Source organism: Anomaloglossus baeobatrachus, chromosome 7, assembly GCF_048569485.1.
Source record: "Anomaloglossus baeobatrachus isolate aAnoBae1 chromosome 7, aAnoBae1.hap1, whole genome shotgun sequence".
Classification (NCBI taxonomy): Eukaryota; Metazoa; Chordata; class Amphibia; order Anura; family Aromobatidae; genus Anomaloglossus; species Anomaloglossus baeobatrachus.
Window position 1 is genome coordinate 243377418 of NC_134359.1, and position 13402 is coordinate 243390819.

The 13402-nt window shown below is 42.8% G+C and overlaps 1 protein-coding gene across 1 annotated transcript in view; it reads left to right on the forward strand.

The window, feature by feature from the left end:
• GPR139 (G protein-coupled receptor 139) overlaps positions 1-13402 on the forward strand; it is a 167658-nt gene that overhangs the window by 510 nt on the left and 153746 nt on the right. The gene's annotated exons all lie outside the window — the stretch shown is intronic.

Genomic DNA, 13402 nt, shown 5'->3' on the forward strand with positions numbered 1-13402 from the left:
GGTTCAGAGCCATAGTAACTGTGTAACTCTTTGTGCTGTGATAGATAATATCTGCAAGGAACAGCTGCATCTACTGGAGGTTCCAAAAACGCAAAAGAGATCATTCATTTCATGAAATTCTTCATCTACTGGATAAATTGATATTATTTGCATGTTTATATTTGTGAGGGTCAAAGGATTCTCAAAAATGAGCCTTAAAGAGGTTTCTCAACATAGAAGGCAACAGCCTTCAAGTCTGGAACAAGGGGTTTCTGACCCCGGTTTTGGTGGAGATCTGGTCCCTTTTCAAGTTATGAAAGCTAATAGGTCCTAAAAGTTTTTCGTTAGTAAATTATGGTGGGTCAGGGTATTCCTTTCGAATCTCAGAAAACATCTGGTGTCACTTGGTTTAATAATTTCGAGTGATATGGTTTAGTGTCCACTCGGACATCAAGAAGCTGGCACATGCAGAGGCCCCAGTAGCCACAAGTGGGACCAATAATAAATGATAAGCATAATTATCTGTGTATACAAGGAGGTTTCAAAAAACGCAAAAGAGATTCATTTCATGAAAGCTGTCGCGTCAATATCATCATCTACTGGAAAAATTGTTATTATTTGCATGTTTTTATTTGTGAGGGTCAAAAATAAGCCTTATAGGTTTCTCAACATAGAAGGCAACCACCATCAAGTCTGGAACAATGGGTTTCTCTCCCTGGTTTTGGTGGAGATCTGGTCATTTTTCAAGTTATGAAAGCCAACATGGTTGCCTAATTCAACTAATAGGTCCTAAAAGTTTCTCGAATGTAAAATATTGTGGGTCAGGTTATTCCTTCCGAATCTCAGAAAACATCTGGTGTCACTTGGTCTAATAATTTCGAGTGATATGGTTTAGTGTCCACTGTGTCATGCAGAAACTTCCACCAGTTGGTTGGCACATGCTGAGGCCCCAGAAGCCACAAGTGTGACCAATAATACACGATAAGCATAATTATCTGTGAATACAAGGAGGTTCCAAAAATGTAAGAGATCATTAATTTCATGAAAGCCTTCACATCGATATCATCATGTACTGGATAAATATATATTATTTGCATCTTTTTATTTGTGAGTGTCAAAAAATGAGCCTTAGAGATTTCTCAACATAGAAGGTAACCACCATCGAGTCTTTTTGTCCCCGGTTTTGGTGGTGATCTGGTCACTTTTCAAGCTATGAAAGCCAACGTGGTTGCCTAATTCAACTAATAGGTACTAAAAGTTTTCCATTTGTAAAATATTGTGGGTCAGGGTATTCCTTCTGAATCTCAGAAAACATCTGGTGTCACTTGGTTTAATTATTTCAATTGATATGGTTTAGTGTCCACTCTGACATAAAGAAGCTGGCACATGCTGAGGCCCCAGTAGCCACAAGTGGGACCAATAATAAATGATAAGCATAATTATCTGTGTATACAAGGAGGTTCCAAAAATGTAAAAGAGATCATTAATTTCATGAAAGTCTTCACTTCAATATCTTCATCTACTTGATAAATTGATATTATTTGCACGTTTTTATTTTGTGAGGGTCAAAAATGAGCCTTAGACGATTCTCAACATAGAAAGCAATCACCATTGAGTCTTTCTGTGCCCGGTTTTGGTGGAGATCTGGTCACTTCTTAAGTTATGAAAGACAGCATAGTTGCCTAATTCAACTAATAGGTGCTAAAAGTTTTTCGTTAGTAAAATATCTTGGGTCAGGGTATTCCTTCTGGATTTCGGAAAACATCTGGTGTCACTTGGTTTAATAATTTTGAGTGATATGGTTTAGTGTCCACTGTGACATGAAGAAGCTCCACCAGTTGGTTGGCACATGCTGAGGCCCCAGAAGCCACAACTGCGACCAATAATACACAATAAGCATAATTATCTGTGTATACAAGGAGGTTCCAAAAATGTAAAAGAGATCATTAATTTCATGAAAGCTTTCACATCGATATCATCATGTACTGGATAAATTGATATTATTTGCATGTTTTTATTTGTTAGGGTCAAAAATGAACCTTAGAGGTTTCTCAACATAGAAGGCAACCACAATCGAGTCTTTCTGTTTCCGGTTTTGGTGGAGATCTGGTCACTTTTCAAGTTATGAAAGCCAATGTGGTTACCTAATAGGTCCTAAAAGTTTTTCATTAGTAAAATATTGTGGGTCAGGGTATTTCTTCTGGATCTCAGAAAAAATCTGGTGTCAGTTGGTTTAATCATTTTGAGTGATATGGTTTAGTGTCCATTTGTGAGGGTCAAAACTAAGCCTTTTAGGTTTCTCAATATAGAAGGCAACCACCATCAAGTCTGGAACAAGGGGTTTCTCTCCCTGGTTTTAGTGGAGATCTGGTCACTTTTCAAGTTATGAAAGCCAACGTGGTTGCCTAATTCAACTAATAGGTCCTAAAAGTTTTCCATTTGTAAAATATTGTGGGTCAGGGTATTCTTTCCGAATCTCAGAAAACATATGGTGTCACTTGGTTTAATCATTTTGAATGATATGGTTTAGTGTCCACTCTGACATAAAGAAGCTTCCACCAGTTGGGTGGCCCATGCTGAGGCCCCAGTAGCCACAAGTGGGACTAATGATATATGATAAGCATAATTATCTACAAGGAAATATCCATTAAATTTATGGATTTAAATGTAAAATATATATCTAAGAAAACAGTGGGAATCCTGAGTTGGCCTGTGATTACAGTTTACGTCAATATCTTGATGTATTAGTGGGTTAAATGATTTTCTGCTACAGGCATGACATGAAGATTAAAAAACAAGCCCCACACACGTTACTCCGTTCAATTTTCTGCTCCCTTGCTCTGTAAGAGATTATGGAGATGAATCAAGAAAACACCATCCTTGATACGTTTTGCCGAGATCCTATAGAGAAGTAATTTGAGCAGAGCATCCTCAGCGAGCAGGCTCCTGATTGCCTTGTACTCGCTCATGTTTTACAGTATATTGATCATTTCACACACAATGCCTGAAGTTTATCCCAATCACAGTGATCTACTTAGTTATGTATTGCTCAGGGATTCACTCAGTAAACTCCAAAATCTTGAGGAAAGTAAATGGACCCTGTCAGGTCAATGATGTCTATCACATGGGTTAGCATCTTGAATTTCTCTTGACTTTCTTCAGTCAAAAACGATAACCACAAAATTGCATTTATATGTCACGGTCACCTTAGGTGGTTTTGTCATTTTACTTCCTGTCTCCAGGAATGTGGAGCTTTCTTCTCTAGTCTTCAGGTGTAAGGTCTGTGGGAAGCATGGTGGCTCAGTAGGTAGCACTGTTTCCTTTCTACCCTAAGGTCTTAGGTTCAAATGACACCAAGGACAATATCTGCAAGGAGTTTGTGTGTTCTCCCCATATTTGTGTGAGTTTTCTCTAGGTTCACTAATAAGGAATTTAGATTGTGAGTCCCAATGGGGACAGTAATGATGATGTCTGTAAATATCATCAGAATATATCAGCAAGCGTAATATTTAAACCTTTCTATACAGTACAGGCCTAGCGTGATTGGGGTAAATGATTGACTATTGGTACAGTAGATGTAAAAGAGAAGATTAACTTCTTTAAAGAGAATCTGTCAGCACAATTTTGTAAACTAATGTCACTGTAATACTGATTAAAATGATACCTTTGGTGAATAAATCCAGTTTGGAGTTTTTTACTCAGCATTTGAAGTTTTCAGCTTCTTACACTGGGTCTTCTCCTCCCTGTCTGTGATTCCCCATCCTCTCCACCTGTCTCCAGTCTGTGAATAACAGGTCACTACTAAGAGTTCGAACAGAAGAAGCAGGTGATTCACAGACCAGAGGGAGATGAGGGGACCAAGGAATCATAGACAGGAGGCAGGCGGAGGGGCTGGGGAATCACAGACCAGAGGCAGGCAAAGAGGCTGGGGACTCACAAAGCAGAGGCTGACGGAAGGATCCAAGAATCACAGACCGGAGGCAGGTGGAAGGGCCGGGGAATCACAGACCGGAGGAAGGAGGAGGGGCCAGGGAATCAAAGACCGGAGGCAGGCGGAGGAGCCAAGGAATGACAGACCAGAGGCAGGCGGATGGGCTGGGGAATCACAGACTGGAGACAGGTGAAGAGACCAGGGAATCACAGACCGGAGGCAAGTGGAGGAGCCAGGGAATCACAGACCAGAGGTAGACAGATGGACAGGGAAATCACAGACTGGAGGCCGATGGAAGGGCTGGAGATTCACAGACCAGAGGTACGTGGAGGGACCGGATTATCACAGACCACAAGCAGGCGGAGGGGCCGGGAAATCAAAGACCAGAGGCAGATGGAGTGGCAAAGGAAGCAAAGACAGGGAGGAGAAGACCAGAGTACAATTTAGCCCCATGTGCACCGAAATCTAATTAGCAGAAAACTTAAAATGCCGATTAAAGAAGCACCATAAAGTGCAATTCTTCAGCAAAGATATTAATGTAATCAGTATTACAGCCATGTATTTATTTTGTATTACAAAATGGTGCTGACTGGTTCTATTTAAGTGAAATTTTCTCGTTGTATGGAAGGGATTCTTCTTGAGTTAACCCTTTAATGATTAAATATTTTGCATCTTTTCTTATTGTTTAGGCCATTGATATGTGATCTACAACATGAAGGACATCACTGTATGTAAAATTCTTGGTTGCTTTAACTCTCATCCTAAGAATATGATATGCACAAACTACCAATGTGTAGTATTAGTTTTCGACACAAATTTCTTAGTGTAAGATCCCATATTCATCCATGACTGATATTTTTCGGTCTATTTCTTGTCACTGGGGGTCATGGTATTTTGAAAGAATGTTATCTCATTTAATAGACATCGTAGTAAAGTCTGAAAATCATTTATTTCAAAAATGTATTAAAAAATTACTACAAAGAGTGGAAAGGTTGGATTACAAGAAATGGAAGTGGATCTTTGTGACACGTCCGTACCGGGGCCTGGGGGTCACTCGTTACCGGGCCGCGGTTCTGTTTCTGGGACGCTGCAGTGTCAAGGCCCGGTTCCGTGACCTCGACTGTGTCAGTACAAGTAGAGATGATGATAGGGATGTAGTTTGTGACGCCACTTGTGGTGTGCGGCAAGTTAGGTGCCGCCGCTGCTGAATGGGGACCTCTGGGGCAGATGGTGATGTAGCTTGGTTGGTATAGCTCTCCACAGGCAGAGTTGGGCCCCAGGGCGGATGGGAGTAGTAGTAGGCGATTGACGGAGTTAACATTGAGGTGCAGGACTGAGGACGTCGCTAATTACTGGACAACACGAGCCATAGTTTCCTTTACCTTTTACTTGGTAGTTGATGGTACAGGCCTGAGAGCCTCATCCAGCAGGTAACAGAGGTTCGGTCAGCCTGGAAGCAATTGAGAGGATCCACCTAGCCAGGTGGGTTGTAGGCCTTACTGCTTGCGCTGTAATGTGTGGGTTCCTGCGGCTTGAAGCTATGCTGAGACCCTCTTCTTTATGTTGGTTCTGGTTCTCACCCATATGGCAGGTAGCGCGAGTCCTTTACCGGTGCCACAACTTCTATCACGGCTCCTGGCTCTAGTATGCTGCTGTGCTCCAGGCACTCTGCAGCCCACAGTCTCCTGCCCTTTGGATTCTGCTACAGGGACTTCAGTTCCCACGCAGCCTCAGACTCCGATGTCTGGTTCTATGCTCTCTACCCTGACAGGGCTATTGCTGAGCTCTCTTCTCAGTGACCGTCTTCTCTCCCCTCCTGACTTGTTCTGCCCTGTTAGTTTCACTTTCGTGTGTGTGTTCCTAACTCCTCCTCCAGGCCAGAATGAATACGAAAGCTCCCCTCAAACCGGGTTCTCGAGCTCCCCCTTCTGGTCTGGAGTAGGACGTGTTGAGTGCTAGTGTTCCTAGCATGGGAGACCCCCCCCTTTTGCTTCCAGGTATAGCATCACCCCCTGTGAGGAGGGCAATGTTGCTGTGGCAACCGAACCACTGGGGTGCCACATTTGCATCTTTGCTCTTGTTCTCCTGTCTGTGAAACTGCATACAGGTGCAGGATTTCAGTTCTGTGCCAGAAAACCATTGAAAAATAGCAGGAACAATGTTTGGAGGTGAAGGAAAGGTAAAAAAGTTTCTGGCAGAATTCTGATGAAGAGGAAACGCTACTCAAAAAGCTGTTTCAACTCAGAATGATGAGGATAGCGTCTTGTTTTTCTATAGGTTATGCTTGAACAGACAGGTGCGCTTTAGGGGGGCAGGAGGCTTCATTGTAAATTAAATAGACCATTTTTTATAGTCCAGAAATTGTCTCTTCACTTCTTTTGCACAACCAAGCAATGCCGTCCTCTAGAGGATTGAATTCTTGAACCTGCATGAAAATGTTTAACGAATCAGACTATGGAATTGAGACACTTTCTTCTACAGCCCATCTGGTGACAATTCTACCCAATGTTTCTTTAATAGCCTAAACAGCCTCTGCACTCTACACTATCTGCATAGCACGGCCAATTTCATTCACTTTGAATGAGCCGCATGCTACACAAACACCATATGTGTTGTACGGCAATAGATGCTGCTACATCTCTACGATAATATGGCCACTTAGTAATGAGTGGATTGATCCGTGTAGTATCAAGTTTGAATCAAACTTTCTCAAGTTGAACATTTTGAGATTTGACTTACGTCTCACAGTAAAGAAAAACTTACCCACCACCATTTTTTTCTTACTGATGCAACATAAGACAGCGGACTAATGTCATTTTTCATTGTCGCATGGACCTTCCCGTAATGAACTGCAGCTATAACAATTAGCGGATTATCATATCTTGTACAGTGGTGGTCAGATCCTGGGTCATCACAGATCAGAGGGAACCACTGGAGCACAGTTTGTACAGCAGAGTTGTTTTCTATCTCCAGAGTCAATAAGTCTTTCTCGATTGTAGTGTGTAAGCTCTTATGGTCATTGGGATCATATCTTTCTCACCTGTAGATGCTAAGCTTTTATAAATCAGCAGAGTCATTTCTTTTGCTGTCGTATAGAGTGTGTGCTCTTATGGTCAGTGAGGTTCACTCTCTCCTATAGAGTGTAAGCTCTTATAGTCAGTGAGGTTTTCTCTCTCTGTAATGTAAGCTCTTAGAGTCAGTAAGGTCCTCTGTCTTCTATAGGGTGTAAGCTCTTATGGGCTTATGGTCATAGAGGTCCTCTCTTTCCTATAGAGTGTGAGCTCTTATGGTCAGTGAGGTTCTCTTTCTCCTATGGAGTGTAAACTCTTATGGTCAGTGAGGTCCTATCACTCCTATGGAGTGTAAACTCTTATGGTAAGTGAGGTCCCATCACTCCTATATAGTGTAAGCTCTTATGGTCAGTGAGGTCCTCTCTTTCCTATAGAGTGTGAGCTCTTATGGTCGATACCGATATCGCTAGCGAGCGTACCCGCCCCCATCGGTTGTGCGTCACGGGCAAATCGCTGTCCGTGGCGCACAACACCGCTAAAACCCGTCACACAGACTTACATTCCCTGCGACGTCACTCTCGCTGGCGATCCGCCTCCTTTCTAAGGGGGCGGTTCATGCAGCGTCACAGCGATGTCACACGGCAGCCGTCCAATAGCAGAGGAGGGGCAGAGATGAGCGGCCGGAACATGCCGCCCACCTCCTTCCTTCCTCATTGCTGGTGGACGGAGGCAAGGAGATGTTCCTCGTTCCTGCGGTGTCACACGTAGCGATGTGTGCTGCCGCAGGAACAACGAATAACATCGTATCTGCAACAGCAACCTTATTTGGAAAAGGAGCTACGTGTCAACGAGCAACGATTTTTCACGTTTTTGCGCTCATTGATCGTCGGTCCTTGGTGTCACATGCTGCGATGTCGCTAACGGCGCCGGATGTGCGTCACTAACGACGTGACCCCGACGATATATCGTTAGCGATGTCGCAGCGTGTAAAGCACCCTTTAGGGTTTATTCACACAATGCAGTTAAACTGTGAGTACCCATCATGTAAATGAAGCCTTAAAGGTAAAATGCACGAGTCACGCACCCAGAGAATTGTCCAGCTAGATCTCAATACTTGGAAAATCCGCTGCATAATACAGAACCAGCAATGGAAATCAGATTTTACTAAATCGGATCCACACGCTGCAGAGATAAAATCTATAGTGGAAATTGACCAACGCTGCTGATTTCAAAATCCTCAGCATGTCAATGTATGCAAAGCAAATCCACAGCAATTCTGCACCCAAGTCTGTGGAGAGGTCCCAAGGGCCTTATAAATTAAAAAAAAGAAAACTCATTAAATTACATTAAAAGAAAACCTGATAAATGCAGGTACTAATATTGACCATAAATGAAAAAATAAGTGAGGAGCTATTCTTACTGCACTGTAAAATGGTGAAGGATCAGCAAGAACATCTCCAGTGTTTAGAATTCAGTGTTTCTCAACTCCAGTCCTCAAGACCAACCAATAGATCAGGTTTTCCTCAATATTAGACTGGGAATAATTCCATCACCCGTGAAACATTAAGGAAATCCTAAAAACGTGACTGAGGAAAACCTGAAAACATCATCTGTTGGTGAATCTTGAGGACTGGAGTTGAGAAATACTGAATTCTAAACCATGTAGATTAGAAGATATATAACTAAAAGTTCAAAAATGCACAGGGGTAGAGATCACCTTATCGAGTGGACCCCGTACTAAACTGGACATCACCCTGTAAGATCCCTAATTACCTATCCCTGCCAAGCTGCAGGGGTTGGTAGTCTAAGCCTAATTAACGTAATGGCTCACGCTCTTCTCCTCGTCTATCCTAATGTATATTCCCTAGTTGGCCTAGTAAAGGATGACCATTATATTGAGATTCCAATTAGATAAAAACAAAAACTAATCCTTCCGCTAACTCCTGCTGACTATAGATAAAGTGCATACAGGCATCAGATCCATCATCCACAGAAAACAAAGAACTGTCTCACCACTATCTACTTTTCTCAGTTTTCAGGGGTATCCCCAATTTCCAATGCCAAACTGTTTCTCCTCACTCATTCATGAGGTTTGTTAGTGGAATAGTGAAACCTCCTTTGGGATGACTATGTTGCCTTTCTAGACTGGAACAGGAGCCCGACTCCCTTTAATGCATCCAAAGAGCTTTTACTATACACTTTATCTATAGTCAGCAGGAGTTAGCTGATGGATTGTTTTGGTTTTTTTTTTATTTGGAATTGAACTTGTACACGTATATGGTGGTCATCCTGTCCATGGGGCCAAACAGGGACTCCGTTAGATTTAGTTGATGAGAAGTGGGGGCGTCAATGCATTAGTTAGGCTTAGACTGCCATCCCCTGCAGCTAGGCAGGGATAGATAATTAGGGATCTTATGAGGTGAGGTCTAGTTTCCTACAGGGTCCAACCAATAACCTTCCCTATGCTTCTGAACATCGAATCGTTTCTTTATATATTGTCTTCAAGGTTTAGATCTCCAACGAGAGCATAATCTAATTTGCCATATATTACACAACTAATTTTGTCTCAATGGTAGTCATATCTGCTGTTTTTCTACATACAGTTAGGTCCAGAAATATTTGGACAGTGACACAATTTTCGCGAGTTGGGCTCTGCATGCCACCACATTGGATTTGAAATAAAACCTCTACAACAGAATTCAAGTGCAGATTGTAACGTTTAATTTGAAGGTTTGAACAAAAATATCTGATAGAAATTGTAGGAATTGTACACATTTCTTTACAAACACTCCACATTTTAGGAGGTCAAAAGTAATTGGACAAATAAACCAAACCAAAACAAAATATTTTTATTTTCAATATTTTGTTGCGAATCCTTTGGAGGCAATCACTGCCTTAAGTCTGGAACCCATGGACATCACCAAACGGTGGGTTTCCTCCTTCTTAATGCTTTGCCAGGCCTTTACAGCCGCAGCCTTCAGGTCTTGCTTGTTTGTGGGTCTTTCCGTCTTAAGTCTGGATTTGAGCAAGTGAAATGCATGCTCAATTGGGTTAAGATCTGGTGATTGACTTGGCCATTGCAGAATGTTCCACTTTTTTGCACTCATGAACTCCTGGGTAGCTTTGGCTGTATGCTTGGGGTCATTGAGAAACCAAGGAAAAAATGGTGAAAACATACCCTGCTGTAACTAAATAAAAGCATAGTGCATATAAACATAGGGTTCTTAGTAAACACTGTTTTTGATCAAAAAAAGCATAAAGCTATCCCACCAACGCCAAGGTGTACCCAGTTGGGATAGTACCTACACTCTCTAATATTAAAACCTTACCATGGGTCTAAAATAGGCCTCAATGTGGCTAAAGGCCAGTGTGAACATGAGCTCACAAGCTCCATGTGTATTATCTCATACTCCAGCTCACTTTTTTGTTTTTATGCTTGGGGTCATTGTCCATCTGTACTATGAAGCGCCGTCCGATCAACTTTGCGGCATTTGGCTGAATCTGGGCTGAAAGTATATCCCGGTACATTTCAGAATTCATCCGGCTACTCTTGTCTGCTGTTATGTCATCAATAAACACAAGTGACCCAGTGCCATTGAAAGCCATGCATGCCCATGCCATCACGTTGCCTCCACCATGTTTTACAGAGGATGTGGTGTGCCTTGGATCATGTGCCGTTCCCTTTCTTCTCCAAACTTTTTTCTTCCCATCATTCTGGTACAGGTTGAACTTTGTCTCATCTGTCCATAGAATACTTTCCCAGAACTGAGCTGGCTTCATGAGGTGTTTTTCAGCAAATTTAACTCTGGCCTGTCTATTTTTGGAATTGATGAATGGTTTGCATCTAGATGTGAACCCTTTGTATTTACTTTCTTTACTGTTGACTTAGAGACAGATACACCTACTTCACTGAGAGTGTTCTGGACTTCAGTTGATGTTGTGAACGGGTTCTTCTTCACCAAAGAAAGTATGCGGCGATCATCCACCACTGTTGTCATCCGTGGACGCCCAGGCCTTTTTGAGTTCCCAAGCTCACCAGTCAATTCCTTTTTTCTCAGAATGTACCCGACTGTTGATTTTGCTACTCCAAGCATGTCTGCTATCTCTCTGATGGATTTTTTCTTTTTTTTCAGCCTCAGGATGTTCTGCTTCACCTCAATTGAGAGTTCCTTAGACCGCATGTTGTTTGGTCACAGCAACAGCTTCCAAATGCAAAACCACACACCTGTAATCAACCCCAGACCTTTTAACTACTTCATTGATTACAGGTTAACGAGGGAGACGCCTTCAGAGTTAATTGCAGCCCTTAGAGTCCCTTGTCCAATTACTTTTGGTCCCTTGAAAAAGAGGAGGCTATGCATTACAGAGCTATGATTCCTAAACCCTTTCTCCGATTTGGATGTGAAAACTCTCATATTGCAGCTGGGAGTGTGCACTTTCAGCCCATATTATATATATGTATTTCTGAACATGTTTTTGTAAACAGCTAAAATAACAAAACTTGTGTCACTGTCCAAATATTTCTGGCCCTGACTGTACATCGTATTAATCGAAAAATATATAATGACTTGAAAAAGTATTCATTCTCTCTCAACTTTACCCTCCTCTCATTTTTTCACGATACACCTACAAACTTAAATATATTTTAGTGGAATGTTATATGATATACCAACACAAAGTAGCAAGTAGTATGAAGGAAATGATACATGGTTTTGTAAATATTTAAAAGATATAATTTTGAAAATTGCGATGTGCATTTATATTCAGTCTGTTACCAATATAAAAAAATTCTGAGTGGCCAATTGTCACCAGAAGTCATCTAGTCAGTAAATTGCGTCCACCTTTGTGTAATGTGTTGTCAGTATAACCAAAGCTGTTCTGTGGAGGCCTCAGAGGTTTGAGAACATTAAGGATCAAACAGCATCATGAAAAGGAAAAAAGTTTTGGTACCGTGTTAGCCAGTTGAAAAATGATTGATTGCGCTCAGTGAGAGAAACAAAATTATAATCTTGTAGTTCTGATACCTTTTAATGAATAACTAAGATAAAATAAATGATGTTACGGAGCAAGCTTTCAAGACTCCTTAGATCTCCTCATCAGGCATGGTATAACAAAATATCTGAGGAAACACAAATATATATACAAACAGAGCAGAGCCATAGTATAATAAAAAGACATTTAAATAAACAAACACTGAGCTTAGAAAGTGAATCCTTAATTAGCTTTGATTAGTGGTGTGAAAGTTTTATTGTCCCAATATCCATACCTGTGGCCAAACATTTCTGTGCTTCAGGACACAACATAAACCACATGAAAGTTGTCATATTAATAGGCAACTTCAGGTCACAGAGTCATTGAACGGTCTGGGAATACAAATTACCGTATTTTTCGCTTTATAAGACGCACTTTTGTTCCCCCAAATTTTGGGGGAAAGTAGGGGTTGCGTCTTATAATCCGAATATACGGGGGGGGTGTATATATATACACACAACACACACACTACAGTGTCCAGTGGAGGTGGTGGCAGCTCTGGAGCGGTGCTGGTGAAGCTGTGAGCGGCAGCGTTTGATCTCCTGCACCCGCTCATATAATATGCACAGCCGCTGTCCATCAGCAGTGTGGTGCTGAAACTGCATCACGCTGAGGGGCTGGAGCAGCGTGCATATTATATCTGCCTGTGCTCCCTTTGATAGCACATGCCCCCCCTGTGTTAGCTATGGCCCCCGTGCTGCTGTCCATAGTAAAATAAAAAAGCTTTACTTACCTCCAGCGCTGATCTCCGGTCTCCTGCTGCTGCTGTTGTGGCGCCCCTGACCTGGTCAGGCACCACTGAGTACTGCACCCATGCTGGGGACAGTACAATACAGGTAATCCAGAAGGCTGACTGGGGTGTGGGACACAGGCGCATAGTGATCAGGTCTCACACATGTACCCATGAGAGGACCCCTGGGGATCCCAGGAGGGGGCAAAGCCTATACCTCCACTGGAATAGTGGCAGGGGGTCAAAAGCCTCCATCTCCTCTCAAGGGGTGTGGTGGAGAGTCTGGTTGCTAGGTGGCGTAGGCAAGAACAGGAGAGGAGGGGCAGTGAGTCAGTTAGAGCAGAACTCCATAGGGCTCAGTGAGGAGCAGACCTGTGGGGCTGTTGCTGTCTAACAGCGCCCGCGCAGTGGCTACTGACGGGGGAGAACGGTCAACCAGGAGTGCTACCCGAAACCCATCTCAGCTAGAGAGAAGAGCACGGAGTGGGAAGTAAGGAGACTGCTGGAGAGTACCAGGCCCAAACGGGCGGCAGATCCCGAAGCGGAGATAGATCCAGCTTTCTTTTGCTAAACCTGCCGGTGTGGGGCTCTCAAAGCCCACGCCACAACACCACAAAAAGCCGCAGCCACGTAGCCACAGTTAGGGCCCATAGCTCACAGGAGGCAAGAAGCTGGAGTGATCTGGCCCAGGCAACAAGCACACGGCGAACGAAGGGGAGA